Source organism: Malania oleifera, chromosome 7 (genome assembly GCF_029873635.1).
Source record: "Malania oleifera isolate guangnan ecotype guangnan chromosome 7, ASM2987363v1, whole genome shotgun sequence".
Classification (NCBI taxonomy): domain Eukaryota; kingdom Viridiplantae; phylum Streptophyta; class Magnoliopsida; order Santalales; family Ximeniaceae; genus Malania; species Malania oleifera.
Genome location: NC_080423.1, coordinates 14,613,124 through 14,627,667, shown reverse-complemented (window position 1 = coordinate 14,627,667; position 14,544 = coordinate 14,613,124). Strand labels below are relative to the sequence as shown.

The 14,544-nt window shown below is 34.9% G+C and overlaps 1 non-coding gene across 1 annotated transcript; it reads left to right on the top strand.

The window, feature by feature from the left end:
• The first annotated feature begins 11,637 nt into the window (after positions 1 to 11,637).
• On the top strand, positions 11,638 to 11,709 carry TRNAW-CCA (transfer RNA tryptophan (anticodon CCA)). Its single transcript has one exon. It is a non-coding gene; the product is annotated as a tRNA-Trp (tRNA).
• The last annotated feature ends 2,835 nt before the right edge of the window (positions 11,710 to 14,544 follow it).

Genomic DNA, 14,544 nt, shown 5'->3' with positions numbered 1-14,544 from the left:
CTTGTCTTTTTGTAAAATACGATGGGATGTTTGTGTCTTTTTTATAAACCTTAGGCAAAGTTCTTTAGATTTTTGAAACCTAAAAGGAAATCATTATCTTTTTGTCAAGCCTCAAGGGAAGTCAATATCTTTTGCCCAAAATTTAATGAGGGTACAACCAATTTATGGCAAGATCCTCCATTAAAAATAAAAACTAGGTATATGATGAACGCTTTAAAAACCTAATTCAACTTTTTAAAACATTCATCTACTAATGCAATAAAAATAAATGACATCATATATATTGTTGGCCCTAGAGCCGTGTGTAGAGAAGGGTGAATAGACTTTTTTGTGGATTTATGTTCTTTTCTACAAAACAATAAGACTTGGTAAGATATAAGCAATTATATCGCAATATAAGTAAGATAAATCACACAATAAATATAAGGAGTGTAAGGAATAGAAGCTTAACACCGATGTTAATGTGGTTTGGACCCTTGCCAATGTCCACGTCTTGAGACACGCTCAAGGAATCCAAAATCCACTAAATAATCTCCTTTAAGGACAGAGAAGTCTTTACACAATCAAGGAACCAATCCCCTTGCACTCACCAAGAGCCTATTGGCAAGGTTTACCAAGAACCCCTCAAATTTGGTTCACCAAGAACCCTTTTACAACAAAAGGAAGTAGACAAGATTTGGTTGATACAAATGATGCTCCTTCTATGATTTGATTACAACATGAAGCAATTCCTCACATGAATCTCTCTAGTAATGAATCTTACACAAGTATAAAGAGTAAGAGAGATTTGAGCAATAAATGATGCAATAAATGCAAGATGCTTGCAATTGATATTCACTAATTGTAAAAAGGTGTGTATTTATTGCTAGTAGCTTGTATTTATAGGAAAATTGAATAACTAGTTGTTTTATAGTTGTTGAGCTTATAAAATAATTAATTACTTTGAAAACTAGTCGTTTATAGTCGTTGGGTTCAGAATCCCGACATAAACCATCGACGGATTCCCCCAAACTGTGGACGGTTTGTGACTCACTTGAAAAATGAGCAGTTTGAAAGTTATCCTAAGTATAGGAGTTCTGTCATGTAATATTTAACCAAATGGCCAAATCATCTCCTCAGGGAATACATTTTAATTCCAAACTCATGTAATTCCAAAAGAATTTAAGAAAAGAAAAATTTACTGAACATAGTTCAGATTTAGTTTCCTGAGATTTTTGAGGTTTTTGCAAAAGAATTTAAGTTCTAACTAAAAATTAAATATGCATGAAATAACTTAAATAAATACCATATTCAATGTCAAAATAATGAAAGAATTAAATCCTGCAACCATTCTATCAAATAAAAATACTAACTTTAAGCATAAACCCAAACAAGAATAAACGCTAACTAAATTAAATAAAAACACTAACTTTAATAATAAAAACACCCAAGAACAATTTAAATTCTAATAAAAATTCCAAATAAGAGAAACAGATTGAAATTTTTTATATAATAAATAATAACCCAAACAAATATTTAAGATTCCATGCAAGACTTTTTATTAAATAAATACACTAAAGAAAGAGAGTAGAAGGGAGAAAGATTCAACCTAAAATTAATTGACAATATTTAAATAACGAGGAAATTGAACTAATGTTTTAATAATTAAAATAAATCCAACAAGTATTTAAGATTCAAATAAAAAATAATAATAAAGAGAGGGAGAGAGGGAGAGAGAGAGAGAGAACTGGTGGTAGAGTTGCTTGTCTTGTGTGGCTCCCCCCTGCTGCCCCCCTTCCAACCTCCTTGCTAAAAGCTAAAAAACCAAACCTATACGTTGCTAGAGCTTCATATACATATATGTATTGAGAAAACTCGTTGATTGAAATATATGAAGTTTGATTAATATCTTTGTTTGAGCACTTAGATTGAATATCCTGTGATACAAAGATCGTTTAGGTTTGCACTCTCACGCACTCATTACAACGATAGTAAATTTATTTGAGAGTTGACATTTTAGACCACATTGAGCTTACATATTGAATCATACTGTGGTGTATATCATTACGCGAATTTGGGTACATATCTGCTTTACTTGAAAGCACAATCATTGTACCATTTCATTGTAATACACTTTGGTTGTATTTCCAGGCACGGGCCTGAAGAGGGAGACTAGCCCTGGAATAGTCCCGGATTAGCTTAGACCCGGTTAGGAAAGCTAGGTGCGTCATCCTGTTAAGGCGTGTAGGTTGAGGTCAGCCCCGCTAATTGACCTGGTTAAGGTTGAGGTCAGCCCTGTGTTAATTTGACCTGGTTGTAAATGGTGCCGCTCCACCCTTAAGTGAGCTATTAGTGGAATCCTCTAGCTTGCGAGCTTGAGGCGGGGACGTAGGCACTGTTGGCCGAACCTCGATAACATATCGTGCGTTTATTTACATTTCTACACTTTACATTTACCGCACGCGTATGTTATTATGTGAATGATGCGCTTAACTTAAACTTCCACATATCTTTTATATCTGCGCATTTGGAATTATATAGACCAACCCTAGGTTGTTTTATACGAGCATTTTATTTAACCTAGGTGATAAACTTGAAAATTCCAATTCACCCCCCCCTCTTGGGAATACACCGATTCTAACAGGCAGGATTGCCCGAACCCCAATAACAAATCTTCTCTCTCTCTTTCTCTCTCTCTCTCTCTCTCACACACACACACACACACATTTATTTTTCGCACTCTAAATTCCGCACATGTATGCTTAGTCTTTTATTGTTTTAATTATTCTGCATACATATATTAAATATAAATGAGATATGTTTCGCGTGTATGTTTGCATTCATTGGTTAATCATTTCACATACATGCTTTAAATCTTAAATGAGATATGATGTGGTATTTGTATGCAAATATTTAATTTGTTGAGATTGTCATATTTGTTTTAAATATTTGCATACTTGATTATTTGGGGAATTGGTAATTATTTAGAAAGACCTTAAGTTGCGAAATACTGATTGTGATTTAAATTTAATCTAGGAAGAATTTTAAATACCCAATTCACCCCCCCTCTTGGAATATACTATTCTTTACATTGTTTATTTCAATTCAAGAAAGAACTTGTTTAATTAGTTCAAGATCAATCTTCAGTTAGTTCTTATTACACGAAGTTGAAAGTCGTACAAATTTAAAATGTAATAAACGAATAAGATGAAAGAACTAAAGTCTTGACAGGTTAAGTTTAAAAGTAATATCGGCTAATTAGGTATTATTCATGAAATGGTGCATAGGAATGCTAATATACACCATCCCTCTCACAACCACACTCCTAACCTAGATATGGTTGCGCGAATTATGACATACCAATTCCTTAAACTTAGTTGTAGTTAAACCCATAATCTAATAATCTTTTTATTAACCTTTTCCATGCTCTCCATTCTACAGACTACAACATATGTAAGGATATTCTTTTATTGATTAATGATTTGAACATATTTTATTTTTAAAAGTTAGATACATTGACTTTATATTCAAATATAAATAAAAATTAACATAATATGCATATATTGTGTATGGAAGTATGAGTAGTGTGCAAATTTTAAAATAAATATCATTAATACATATACATATCAAATATGAAAGTATGACTTAGTTATAATTATTTTGTAAAGGAGAATATTGTCATATTTTAAAAGTTACACAAAACATTCTTGACATTAGACTCAGTGGCCTATTTGTTGCCGATTAATTTGGTGACCATTTTAGAAAATAAGTAAAGTATAGATAGCCAAATTATTAGTTGTCCAATAGCCAAATTATTAGTTGTCCAACTCATCCTTTTTATTTTAGAAAATGGAATCGTCATTTTATTTCAATTTTTAAAATGTAGAAATAAAGGAAATCCTTTTCCAAAGGGTTATAGGTTTGAAAGTACAATTGTGAATAAAAACGATAATTTATTAATTCCTTTTAAGTGAAATTTAGACATTAGCACCCTAAAACACTCATTTTATGAATGTTGATCATTTTTTCTTTATATGTGTGTTTCCCTTTAAGAGATTCCATTTTCAATTGCTAGTCGCCAACTACCAATCAACAATAACCTGATTCATTTCTAGACTTGACAACAATCAAAGCATTTGGCAACCTCAGACTGATCAACCATTCAAATCAAATGAATTCATTTTTTTTTTTTTTTTAAAGATGAACTAGTTAATTGTCTGATGGGGCAGTCAACTGCTATTAAGGTGACACTAAAAATACTATGCACATGCGTGAAAAATTGAGAAGGACAAAAATTGATCGACCGTTCTATACGATTTTTTTCCTCTTTATTTTAACTCAAATTTTGAATTATCTAGTTAGATTATGAAATGTTTGATAACAAAATAACTATCGACAAACATGATCATTTCACATGTATACTTAATTTGATACATGATCCTAAAATGATCATTGAAGAGAGTCTCAATCTTCTCAAGCTCTTCAAATCGTTCTCCTTGCTTTTGTTTTCTTGGAAGACTTATCATATGCAAAATGCTTGCTTCAATAAAATTATTTTCAAGTGCAAAACCTTCACCCTACCATTAAATTATGAAATTCAGACATTTAAAAAAAAAAAAAGAGGGCAGCACCTCCATTTGTTTATTAATATAACCTCACTTATGGCGGAAGAATACCGTGGTTACAAGATAAAACAAAAGGAAGAGTACAGAGAAACCCTCCCAAAAAAAACCAACACCGGCAACCAAACCAAATTAGGACAACAAAAACTAAACATAACTGACAAAGAAGACAAAAACATAAACACAACCAAAATCAAATCAAAATACACCCAACGAAACTCTAGAGTTGAGCTAACGACGAACAGAAACGAGACCCCACCTATTCATAAGAAGAATACCTTTTTGATAACGTGGTAAAGTTGTTGTTTTTCGTAGATTACATTATTTCTCATTTCCCCTTCTTTAGCAAGAAATTCGCCGCACTATTGCCTTCCTTATATTGATGCATCACCATGATGTTCACTCCTTCTAACTACACCACGAGCTCCTCCCAAAATTCCCAAAGATGTCACAAAGTACATCTACCTTTTCGTAACCAATCAACTATAATTTGCGAGTCACTTTCAATAATCACATTAAAATAACGCAAACGTTTGTACAAACGAATTCCTTCCCTGATTGCTTTTAATTCCACTCTATTATTCGTACCATTACCAAAATAACTTGAAAAATCCGTTTTTACTATGCCATGGCAATCCCGAATAATTCCTCCACCTTCTGAAGTACTTGGATTGCCCCTATAGCTCCTATCACAATTAAGTTTTATTTACCCTACTAGAGGTTTAACCCATGAAATAATTTTTCTAAGCCTGTCACAACCTCCCTAGTGCTTAATTTGAAACTCATTCAAAATCTTAATGTCTGACTTCTTCAATTTTTTTAAAAAATTGGTACTCTTAGCAATAAAACTAACCCAGAATCGAACACTTCTCCATATTTAATCTGCACTTTGGTAAACTCCTTCCATTCTCGCTTTACATCTTCGATTCCAGAGGCACCACGTAATCAAACACAGAATTAGCCTGATTAAAATACCTTTAATAGACAACTTTTGAGCATAGTGGAACCAATTTGCCATTTTATTTTTCCAGGGAAGGGATTGTTCGCAAGGAATCCCCAACGCCACACTAGCCCGACGCCAAACCTCTAAAGCCACCTCACCTAAAGAAAGAATATGATCAATGTTTTCCTGGCATCTCTGAACACAACAATCACAAGTTGAAGCCATCGATATTTCTTTGGCCTGAGTTCTATCATCTACAATCAAGCATCTAAACCAAGCTCTCCATAAACACATTAAGATTCTTCTGGGTAATAAAGAATGTCAAAACCAGTCATTCCACACAAAATTATCACTTCTGCTCCTCACTGCCTCCCAAGCCGTTTTTGTAGAAAATTATGGTCAGGAGCAGGCTTCCATACAAAAATATCCTTCCCACTTTTACCCACCGGCACCTGGTGCAAAATTTCCATTTTTTTATCGACACCAACCATATCCATAACTAAATCAGAGTTCCAATTATTATTCATCCAGCAATTCTTAATACACAATTTCTTGTTCAAAATATCCTGAGTGCTCACAGATAATAGGCCTAAAGATAACCACCTGTCGAACCAAAAAGAAGAGTTCCCACCTCTCACCAAAATCTTAACATTATCCATAACTTATGGAATTGTGGCTATAATTGATTTCCAGAACCTAGAGTCATTTGACCTCCCCTTCCTTATTAATAAATGATCATATCTACAATATTTAGCCCTGAAAAAATCTACCCACAAATTGTTAGTGGTGAACAATCTGAAAGCAAATTTCATGAGAAGAGATTTCTGAACTTCCTTAAGATCTCTCAGGCCTAGACCCCCTTCCGAGATAGGTTTACAAATTTTCCCCCAAGAGCGCCAATGAATCTTCCTTTTATCTTTCACCTCTCCCCCATAAAAAATTAGAAAGAAGAGAGTTAATGTGAGAATATGTGACCTGCGAAACCTTAATAACAGACATCAAATGAATAGGCATGCTAAACAACACATGTCTTAATAAAATTAATCTTCCACCTTGCGAGAGCAACTTAGATTTTCACCCTACATTTTTCTTTCTAATCTTCTCCACAAGAGGCTCCAATGTCCTGGAAGACAATTTTTCAGACACTAAAAGGCGCACCCAAATATGTAACTAGATATTTACCTTCCGTGAAACCCTTGATTCTCAATAAACCACGCTTCTGAGCAGGAGTGATGTATTTTGAAAAGAATAACTCTGACTTTGTCTTACTGATTTTTTTTACCCAACCACTTCTCATACATTTCTAGAGCGTAAACTAAATTCCTAATAGACCTCTTCACATCATTGGCAAAAATAAGAATATCATCCACATATAACAAATGCGAAACCAATGGGGCCCCAATCGGATGATTAAATTGATCAATCCGTCCAGTCTCATAGTTTTTCCTAAGCAACCTTGTCAAAACCTCCTCCATTATGATGAATAAATAAGGAGAGAGTGGATCCCCTTGCCGTAAGCTTCTCATAGATTGAAAAAACCCTTTAAAGGTTTCGTTCATCAAAACAGGAAACCATGGGGACTCCTCACAATTTTTTATGAGCTTACAAACCTCTCAGACAAACCAAAAGCCTTAAGAACCTCAAGAAGAAAATTTCAATTCACTCTGTCATAAGTCTTAGCCATATCGAGTTTTACCATCACACTACCGCTAGCTATTTTTTTGTGCAAAGACTGCACCATTTCTTAAGTAAGTGTAATATTTTTAAAAATACTACTCCCAGGAATAAAAGCGCCTTGTTCATGCGAGACCAACTTATCAACAACCTCGGTTAGTCTAAAAACAATAATCTTGGAAAGAATCTTATAAGCCATAGAGCATAAACTAATAGGCCGGAATTTATTAAAACTAGAAGGATTATCTATCTTCGGAATTAAAACAATAAACGAAGAGAAAAAAAATTTGGAAAGAGCAAAGCCTTGAAAAAAATCCATAGCTGCATCCAAGAGATCTTTTTTTACAATGTTCCAACAAGATTTATAAAATTCAGAACCAAATCCATCCAGTCCCAGACTGCTTTCTTTGGGACTAAAGAACACCGTTCTTTTAACCTCTTCTTTTGTCTGTTCGGCGCAAAGGAAATTATTATCAACATCTGAAATTTGCCTTTGAATTAACTCGGAGAGATCGCATGGTTCAACCATTGAAGACTCTGAAAGAAAATTCTGGGAAAAAAAAACAGCTGCTTCATTATGAATTGCTTCCACACCCTCCAATATCCTCCCGTCGTTCAGAACCATCCGATCTATACAATTCTTATTCCACTTTTGATTGATAACTGAGTGGAAGAATTTAGAGTTTTGATCCCCCTCAATCAACCATTTTTTTTTTTTTCGCAATTTGTCCTAAGCAAGATGCTTCCCTATTCTCCCACGCCTGAATCTCCAACTTAGTAGTCAAGTAATCAGTTTCGACGTCCTCAGAAAAACCTGCTTGCAATTGATTTTCTGGATATTCCATCCTTTCCTTGAGAGCTTTTAAATTTTCTCCCACTCTCCTAAAGATATTTTTATTCCATGCACGTAATACAACTTTAGTTCTCTTAAGTCGAATATATAGCAAGTTTCAAAAGACCCGAGGCTGAGTCATTCCTAATCCAGACATCTTTAACGCACAGTAAAAACTTATCATGCGAGCTCCACATATTCAAGAATCGAAATAGGGTAGGGTCATATTGAGAGAAGGACGTATTTGTATACACCACCATAGAGCTATGATCTGAGGATTTCCGACTCAAATATTTGAATTGAGTCGCACCATATAGGTTGGAAAAAACATTATTAATAAGCACACGATTAAGCTTAGCCCAACTACGAGCCACCCCTTCATGGCCATTGCACCATGACATTCGTGAGCTTGTGTTTGATAAATCAAAGAAACCACAATGATGTAAGCAGTCATTAAACTTCATCATAGGTAACAGTGGTCTTGGATTTCCACCAATTCTTTCGGTATCCGTTCAAATAACATTAAAATCACCCAGGACCAACCAAGGAAAATCTGATTGGCACTCCTCCAATTACCACCATAACTCTCTTCTTTCAACATAAGAACATTTGGCATAGACAAAACTCACCAAAATTCTTTGACCGTCCTTAAAAAACCACCCTTAAATCTTTTGAGTTATGATTGAAATCACCTCAAAGGAATTTATATCCTTCCAAAACAACCACAATTTACCTCCCTGATTTTCATTAGATATAAATGGTGATAATTCAGAAAATTACCCAGCATTTCCATCCGCTCCTCAGCCGCGAAAGGTTCTGAAATAGCAAACAATCCAACATTAAACTTTTTAATTAGGTTCTTTAACCTACCTCTGGACCTGCCTAACCCCCTAATATTCCAGAAAGGAATTGTATCAGTCATAAATTTAATTTATGCGGTCGGATGAAAACCCTTTGAGATTTCCTCACAGAATTTTTTACGGAAATCCATCCCTGCCCTGTATCAGACTCATACATTTTTTCTTTACCCTTTAAAACTGATATTTCACCTTCCTCCCTCTCGAACGAATAACCCCGAGCCAATTCCTACTGATGCAAACCTTGGTCCCCATCTTCAGTCAGTTTAAGACTATGCACATGATCCACTTCCTCTTGAGATATAGGTTCATCATTTGAAACTCGATGATCATCATCACACCCGACTTCCTCACACTCCATTTCGTTCCTCTCTATTGAACCTTCATTCCTCTTATTTTCCAATCCTCTCTATTGTATATCAGAGTTTTGCCTTGCATGATCCCTTTTTCCTTAAAACACAAGAATTTTCACTATTTCAGGTCCCCTCTCATTAATCTGTTTCATCATATGCACATTAATGGGTTCTACTTCTTGCACCACCTTCTTTGCCCCTTTATCCACGTCAGTATTGGTTTCTATTACATCATTATTAGTCTTTGGTTTTCACAACTTTTTTTCTTTATATTTTCCATCCTCCCTTCGCTTCTCTCCCACTCTGCAAACAATCGAGGTATGTCCTTGCCTACAACATTTAAAGTAGAAAAAAATTCATCTTTTCATATTTGGCCTCTTGCCATATACATTGTTTCGGAGATAAATCAAGAGGAAATCCCTTTACCGACTTCATTGTTAGATCAACTTCCACGCAAATACGTGCCCTCAATGCTCTTGTATGGTTGATTCTTGCATTATCAGTTCCAAGATAATGACCAAATCGAGTCTCTATTATTTGAAGAAAATTCATTCGATAAAGATGCATTGGTAACCCCGGTAAGAAAATCCATTAAAGAGCCAATGGAGATTCTTTTTTGGTATCAAAATCCTTCGTCCACTTAAACAATTGAAAAGAATTGTCTTCCATAGTTCTACCTTCTCTCGACCAACCATGCGGAAAGTCACGTTCGTTTTTCATGTGAATTAACACATGATAATCATTCATAACACTGATTGTTGGAATTTCTGTCAGACCCCATGTTTTCACAATCGATAACCGAATTTTATCAATAGATGACCGATTCCTCAAAAATTTCATTACTATTGCAAAACGAAATTCTTCTTCAGCCTTAACCATCTCTGCTTCTAAGAAAATAAATCTCAACTCCCTATTGATATTAACGGGCAATCTCATAGGAATTTTAAATGCAGGCATCTTCACTTTTTTACTCATAACTTGCGCATACGACTGCACCCCAAGACTAGCCTAGACGGCATTCCCCGCCAATGATGCAGCCATCGGCGGGGGACTAAACTGGATTGTAATATATTGAGATTAAATTAAATTTTTTTTTTAAATGAAAAAAAGACTGATCTGCATTATTTGATGACTCCGTGAGCAGCGATGACAGGCAATTTCTATAATCTGTCCTCGACGGAGAAGGTTCGCAGTTTTGCCACAAATCGTTTATTCTCTGGATCAAAGCCGCGTTTTGGGGCCACGATCTCTCAACCCATCCAGGTTCAATAAACCTAGGTTGTTGCGTTCTCCGTTTCCAGGCTTCCAGCTTCTTATTTGACCCTACGCGCCAACACCTCGTCTTGTAGACTTGCAACTTTCAGAACCCAGGAGATGAGAAGATTGCCTTGAATATGAGTGTCTTCGTCCTCTAAACTGATTGTTGGAGAGATCAAGCGCAACCCACTAAAATCCCCAAAAGCCTCCTGATGAAGAGACCTCAACAACAGTTATCTGAGTGGGGACTGGGGAGGGAGGGAGATCTGCGGCGTGGCAACAGCGGTAGCCCTCGAGCCTCTGGAAAAAGCCAAGATCAAGGCTTTTGCTTGCGGAGTTGGAGACTTGGAGGCTTTCACTCCGATTTGCAGACTGCAGAGATGTTCGTCGCTGGCCTGGCCGAGAGGGGACCAGTGAGAGAGGCGATGGGCGGACGCGGTTAGCAGTTGCCGAGTCGGAGGCAATGGCGGCGGCCGGCTTCTCCATCGAACCTTTGAAGTAGTCCTTCCCGAAACCTTTCACTACGATTTGCAAGATGCAGAGATGGTCGTCGCTGGCCTGACCGAGTGGGGACCAGGGAGAGAGGCGGTGGGCGAAGTCGATTAGCAGTTGCCGAGTCGGAGGCGGTGGCGGCGGCCGGCTGCTCCGTCGAAACCTTCGAAGCGATCCTATTGGTAAATATGTTACTTAAAAAAAAAAAAATCATCCCAACCATAACCAAATGTTTTCTAACTCCAAACTATCAATGGCACGACAACATTTTTTGAACACCCCAATCCTATCCAAAATAAAACATAAGGTTGGATGAGTGAATTTAGAGTTCACAACATGTACTGAATGGATATTATATTAATGTGTGACTAATAAGCACTCATTTAGTTTTATAAAAAATATTTAATAAAAATTAAAAAAATTCTTTTTGCCCGTGTAGTGGGATACCTACTACAGAGACAACTCACATGAAAAAGGAAAGGGCTGCTCACACGAAGTGCCATTGGCCCATTGGGTATTTGGGTTACTCTACCTCTAGCCGCGCTCAAAATAGAGCAAAATGAAAGCGAAAGAGCAAACAGGCAAAACATTTATATTTTATATTTGTATTGTACCATCACTAACCAAAGGATCCGTGGCGCAATGGTAGCGCGTCTGACTCCAGATCAGAAGGTTGCGTGTTCGATTCACGTCGGGTTCAATTTTTTCGCCGCTTTCCTCCTTCTTTATTGCGTTCTTTATTTAAAAAATAACTTAATTGTTTTATTCTTTCTTAAGTAATAAAAAATAAGCAATTTCCTTTAATATAAAAACAGTTATATGAAAGTGTCATAGTATTTTAGGTAATTAAAAGAGTATATCCAATTAGAAGAATGTCCTTTAATTTTTTATTTTTTATTTTTGATTACGTCAAGTGTCCTAACTTTCTCGGCACATCCAGTTGCCACTCCCGTTGACCGGGCACACTCTGGTACACTTTGGTGGCGACATAGGATACTCAAACTATTCCCACGCCCACGCAACAGGATTTGCTCGCCCTTGCCACCTGAGATTACTGTGTGTACCATGGGAATACTGTGTGTACCATCAGAATACTGTATTGTTCTAATATAAAATTGTGTGTACCATGGGAATTTTTTGGAAAATTAAAAGATTAGGTCAAAGGGTAGCAATTTTTCAAATCACATTATTATAGATAGGAAAAATGTGACATAGTTCATGAATATTCCTCATGTATATTTTTATTTTACTCTTTGAAAAATTTATCAAGCAAATAGATGCAACTTAATACATCCCATACTCCTATTTTCAAATTAAAAAATACAAAACTTTGAATTTAAAAATCTCGTACTCTAACAATTAATGTAACATCTCTAGAAAACAATCCGTACCTATTAATATTACAATAAATATATTTGATTTGATTATACCCTAAGGATAATGACAAAACTTCTAATTATAATTAAAATATTCATCAAAATCTTTGAGAAATTTATTACATCTATCAACCTTAATTTGGGTAATTATTGATCAAAATAGTTATCATACCTAAAAAAAAAAAAAAAAAACCAAATTAGAATCACCCTTAAATTTTAGTTTAAGAGTTGTCATGAGAATTAAAGCTAATTTGTATCTGTTAATATTATAATAAATATATTTGATTTGATTATGCACTAAGGATAATGACAAAACTTTCAATTATAATTAAAATATTCATCAGAATCTTTTGAAATTTACCAAATCAAAATCACCCTTAAATTTTAATTTAAGAGTTGTCATGAGAATTAAAGCTAATTTGTATCTATTAATATTATAATAAATATATTTGATTTGATTATGCACTAAGGATAATGACAAAACTTCCAATTATAATTAATTATTCATCAGAATCTTTTGAAATTTACCAAATCGAAATCACCCTTAAATTTTGGTTTAAGAGTTGTCATGAGAATTAAAAAGCTTTTGTACTTTTTTACCCATGTTTTATCAAAATAAAAAATATTATAAATTTTTTATTTAATATTTGACACCCACAAAAAAAAAAGGAATAAATAGTAGCACAATTTGGCGATTGAAGAACACGTGTAAACTTAATAATTTTACTGGAAAAAAAAAATGAATTCTCCTGAGAAAGTTTGACAAGATTATGTAAAATTTTCAAATTTGAATCTGAAAGCATCTGAAAAAATATTCGATTTTGTGTGAATTGGAAATTTGCACACAATCCTATATATTACTTTTCTATATTTTGTCTAATTTCAAAAATATTAAAAATAATATATATATATATATATATATATATATATATATATTCGATTTTGACTTTTAATATCGAAAAGAATTCATCTTTACTTTCCTTTTCTTTTGACCATTCCTTTTTTTTGACCAAAAAAGGGCAAATAATAAAATACTATTTTATATTAAATAGTTTATAACTAATTTTTTCAATCAATTAAAAGTCACACCGAACAACCTCCTTATTAATTTTCTTCCTTCATAATTTTCAACTTGAAACTTTGTATAACTTCGACGATAGGTAATCTTAATAATAAAAAATTATTCTCAAATTTTTTTTTTACTTCGAGAGAATGTGCTGTCTAGCCTTTATTAATTTTTAACTTTAATAAAATTCACCCTACACTTTTCAAGCATGGTACATCGAAAATTCTAAGCTAGAAAAATTATCCTTCACTTGTTTTTTACGGAAGAATGTGGTCGTCTGTAATTAAGCAGTGCTTATATTTAAACATTTACGTGGCAACAGTTAATTGGTTTGAGCACTTATCCAGCGCTAAAATAGCGACGGTGGGGGGGGGGGAGGTTTCCGTCGATATAGCTACACTACAAACCGACAATGGCGAAGCTCCATTTCTTTCGCTTAGATGATTTATTTTATGGAATTAATGGATTTAATTAATGAATTAAATATAAACATTTCGAAGAATGTCTCGTGGTATGCCAATGATGAGGCCCTTGTAACGGTGAGCAGCTCACGACAACAAATCAGTCAAAGAAATGTGCAGTGTCGATACTGCAAAAGGCACGGCCATATGAAGAAAGAGTGCCGAAAATTGATGAAGAAGAACATGAATGCTCATGGCAGTCCAAACAATGATGGATGGATTTTGGACTCTGGGAGTTCAGTTCATATCTGTTTTAAGAAAGAATTTTTTCATTCTTTCAAAGAAGTTTACCGTACGGTATCACTCGGTGATGGGTCTTCATGCGATGTCAGAGGGATCGGATCTGTGAAGCTGAAGACGCCTGTTGGAGCAGTCCGTATTTTGGATGATGTAAGTTTCGTACCAATGATGCGAAGAAATTTGATCTCCCTTAGTCGGTTGGATTCTAAGGGCTGTCAAATCTCTGTCGCAGGTGAAGCTATGGAGGTGACACGACACGACTCAAAGATGTTCACTGGGAAGGAGTCTCATGGGCTATATCAGTTAATGGGAACCATAGTTGTTGGTGGTTTGACCTCGGATGATGATAGCGGTACGTCATCAGAAACGAATAGACGAGTTCAGTTTGCTGA